Source organism: Schistocerca americana, chromosome 11 (genome assembly GCF_021461395.2).
Source record: "Schistocerca americana isolate TAMUIC-IGC-003095 chromosome 11, iqSchAmer2.1, whole genome shotgun sequence".
Classification (NCBI taxonomy): Eukaryota; Metazoa; Arthropoda; class Insecta; order Orthoptera; family Acrididae; genus Schistocerca; species Schistocerca americana.
This window is the reverse complement of record NC_060129.1, coordinates 39737796-39742484: the sequence shown is the minus strand read 5'-3', so window position 1 is coordinate 39742484 and position 4689 is coordinate 39737796.

Here is a 4689-nt window from a genome sequence, read left to right as displayed (position 1 = left end):
TACATGGCCGCAGTGAATGGTCACCCAGCTATGGCCCAGCTGCTGTTGTGCCCTCTGCCGACCCAAATGCCAGGGATGACAATTGGTGGATGCCGCTGCACACTGTGCACCATGCAATAGTCACGCAGATGTGGTGGCTGCGCTGCCCGTGGTGGGGGCCGATGGGGGGGGGGGGGGGGGAGGCAGAACTCCAGATTGCCGCACAACCCTGGATCTCAGACAGGAAGTGCTACGAGAGGCATCTGATGGAGATGCTGTCGTGAGGCAACCAGTCCAGCAACCTCCTCTGCAATAAATATTCTTTCTTTTAACCAAAGAATGCACAGTAACAATAGGCAAAAATGTGTAGAGTATGCTTCTAGGCTAACTTTGGAAAAGACAATGGGGACTGAAAAATAACTCAGTTCATTGCGAATAAAAACAACTACTCCAATATCCGATTGGTGAAAAGTATTTCACAGCAGCCTAAAAGGTGCTGCATCAAACTACTGTAATTTGCAACCTACTGAGATTACTGTGTGTGAGTTCTGTCACTATAAATGTCACTTCTGATATCAGACTCTATTTACCTCTGTATATTCACCAAACATTGTACAGTACTGTGCCTCCTTTGTTTAATTACATTGTCAAATTAGTATCAATATTCACACCTCATAATGCACTTATCATTGGGAACTATACAATCGGCCCACATTTAACTAAAGAGAATGGACCTTTACTATGATGTTACCAGATAACACAGTAAATTTCCCCACTTGCTTCCATATTCTCCTCCCGTCGGTCTGCAGTGCAGTTCCTCCAGCCAGGAGCCGCATCAGCTGAGCGCCTGTAGGGGCCGCCGTGCAACCCACCACACCACTGCTGGCACCACCCACACTGCCCCCGGTGACTGTCTGCAGAACTGTGGCTCTCACCCACTCTGCGACACACCACAATGTCACGCCTTCCCACTATATTGTGCTGGTAATATTCTGTGACATGACTATCCACATAGAAAGAACTTTGCAATTTGCAAAAATGAGTTAGAAAACAGTATAATAAGCAGTTACAATGCTTAAACGCTGAATTGCGGCTGAGAACCAAACAGCGACTACAGTGTATCCTCAAAGCTCTCATACGGTGGCAGTCTAATATAAACATGGCAGAAGCTTGGGGAATTTCTCTTCCTGTGGGTTGGCTTCCCACGCCTTCCAAGCCAGAAGATTTTTGCTGCTGGACTACTCTCATGGGCGGAATCGATGTTTTGGAAGCTACCCCTGTTGCCTGCTGCCACTGCCATCACCATCTGCTGCAGCCGCCCAACGCCACCCGATGCTGCTGCTGCCCGTCACTGCCAACTGCTGGTGCCCATCGCCATCTGCTGCTGTCCAACGCTGCCTGTTGTTGGTGCCGTCGCCACGTACTCCTGGTGCCATCACTGCCTACACTGGTGCCATCGCCGTCAACCGATGGGGCCCGTCACCAGCTAATGCTGTTGCCCATTGCTGCCGCCACCACTGCTGTCGTCCGTCACCGTTGCTGTCCTTTCCGGTCTTCCCATCTCTGAGTCCTGATAAGCCCTGTCTTCCTTGTCTACCAGAGGTATTGGTGGTATTGAATGCCCACCTGCCCTAGAAATCCGCTCAGCCCGAGGCATCTATGACGACTCTGGCCCTACCTTCCTAATGCACATGTTTACAGAGTCTGCCTCCTCTACTGATCATCTCACTCAGGGAGATCTCATTTTTCACGGTCGCCTCCTCAGTCCTACTGCTGCCAGCGGTGCCCCCTATACAATGATCACCTCATCCAAAATTGCAGAAACCCCCAACCTACCTCCATAGTACAGCCCCCCACTTTCTAAAACAGTGTCCTAACCTTGCGTCTCCTCTTTACTGCAAGACCTGCAATAAATCCCTTCCAATGTACTTCTAGAAATGCAACACCAAACCCCCTCTCAACAGCTCCAAGCTTACTGTCACCGTTCACCCCATCGATCAGCCCATCCACCCTAATAATTCCCTTTGCCCACCCCCTATGGCCAAAGAGATCATCCATTAACTCCAGAACATACACCCCTTCCAATGCCCCCACACCCTCTAGCAGATCTCCCTTGCTGCCTCCTCCATTTGAACACCTACGCCATCTAATCCTACAACCAGGCCCACTTTACCTGCCTCTTCACTCTCCTTTAAGCCTGTTTCCTGTCCCCTCTCCTGCTCCTTGGTGTGTCATCCGACCCCATTTTTCCATCCCACCATCTCCAGCCCCCCATCCCCCCACTGCCACCTCTGTTCCCTTCTCTTACCTTCTTTCAGGCCTCCCCTCCCTCAGCAGGTCTCTCCTAGTTTCTTTCTCATGATTTTAATCCTTGTCATGTGTGCCACACCTAGTGCAGTGTTTTTGAAGTGCTGTTGTTTTGGTGTGGATTTTAATGCTGTGGCCTACTTTCATCTTGGGCTTGTGACTCCAGTGTGTTTTAAGTGCTACATACATCATCGAGTGTGTTTCTGTTTGCAAGTGGGCCTTTTTTAACTGTATCCCACAGTGAACGCCTCCATGTCAGCGTATTTTTAGCCCCATTATGTTCTTATATTCCCCTTTTACTGCCTTATTTGTTTTGTGTCATTTTTAATTCATGTAATATCTCTGAGCTGAAGAGCAGCAGATTGTGCTGCTGACAGCCCTCCCCTGCCCGAATGGAGCATGGGAATGAAATAAAAATAAAGAAAAAAGAAAAAAAATTGGTGAATTTAGTTGTAAAATTTACAGATGGTTTATTGTAGACCACTTGGTTCATCATGACACAAAAAGTCCATTTAAAGCATTCACCAGACATAGTAACATTTTGAAACATACAAAATGTGAAGGCAATCCTGTCCTTATATGATTGTTGTTTGTACTACACGTAAAAAATTTCAGCAACTGAAGTAATTGTAGTTTCATTAGAGACACAACACTGAGGATCAAATTGCAACTCACAAAAGCAAAACAAATTTCATGTCACACGCAAATCTTGACATGATTCACTATGATACAGTTCAGATGTTAAAGCAAGTCATCAAACTACAGGTAATAAAATTTAACTTTGACATGTATATAAGTAAACAGTTCTTGATGTTCCTGGGCAACAGTTATACAGTATTTTTTAAAGGCACACACCACAAGTTCACTGTTGTACTGTTGAGTTAAATAAACAGTGAAACAGACATATGACGGTTTGTTACTTTAAAGAGGAAATGAGTGCAATGAATGGTGTTTCTTACATTATTTAATTCCTTTATTTCTGATTGCGCAGTTTTTCTGACTTTAAACAGATCTCAAGACAGAGTAATTGGTGTGTATTTTCGTAAAAGAGCAGCTACTCCATATTGATACACGTACCTGCAGCCAGGGATGGCACTAGACTTTCTGGCCCCTCAACAAAATTTTTTGTGTTAAAATTTGTGAATTTGTATAATGTCAAAAAGTGTTAATGCAAAAAGTTAATCAGATCCTTTTTTAAGAAACTTACTTAATTGTAATAGTTCACATAAATTCGATAGCTAACCAAATTGTACTTCCTCTCTAGTTTTTTAGAAGTTAGCTCATTTACAATGCCAATATGATGTAATGAATGGACAAACTCTGACCCATTTGTGATCATAGGTAATACAGCATGAAGAGCACTGAAAAGGTGCAGGAGTAGTGGCTCAGACCCAAAATTAACTGCATGAATCTTTTAACAGCACAATTTCTCGTTTCAGACTCGCTAAGTAACGTCTATGCTTTGTATCACACTGAACACAAAGACACACTGAAATGATTTCAAATAATTCTGAATGCTCATTAGTTCAGTATGTGCTCCCGCAGTTGAAGTTATTGGCAAGTTAAGCCACCCTTGATAATTCCGGCAAATGCTTATGAAATGGGCGTGTGGGGCCTATCCACAGGGACCATGGGACCATGTCATCCTGCAAGGAGTGATCCAATATTTTATTTTAAAAATTTTCTATCTTCATGGACTGGAATGAAAAAAAAAGTTTTTGAAACAATTCCAAAGAAAGTGACTACATTGCAGCACAAGCACCACAAGGAGAAAAGTTGCCTGCAGGTTTTCTTTCAGTACATGTGCCAAGCACCGTCTTGCCACCTCCGCCTCCTCAGAGACGCCTATGGATGCGGATTTTTTCCTAATACTCTACATTACATTATGATGAATCTACATTCAGTTCATTACATTTCTTAGTCAAGAATGATGTTAGTCCCGCCCTTCAGAACGTTAATGAATCTGTAAGGGCGTAGATACGTTCCAGCACAAAAAAAAAAAAAAAAAAAAAAAAACTTTCTCATCTTTAACTTTTAGATGGTTGTTTCTGTTACTGGATCTGCCCTCATGGTACCCCAGTCAACAGCCATAGTCAGCCACATCTGTTGGATTCCGTGGGTATCGAGCAGCACCTTTCCTCTGTAGCGAGTAATTCCTTCTGAACGTGGATATGGATAACGCTATTGGTGAACATATTTCCTCGCAGACTATTTTATATGGTACACTCCCGGGATCGGTTTCTAAGTTAGCCTCCACGAATTGCTTCCTTCGTTCCATTTTTGTTTTGCATAGCTCTTCCTTAAAACGTCGTTTAAAATACCAGTATCCATGCAGCCAACGGACTCTTTCTTCTTGGGTCATGCTTCTCAGGTATAGCTTCCAGTGCACTTCTGACAATGGAA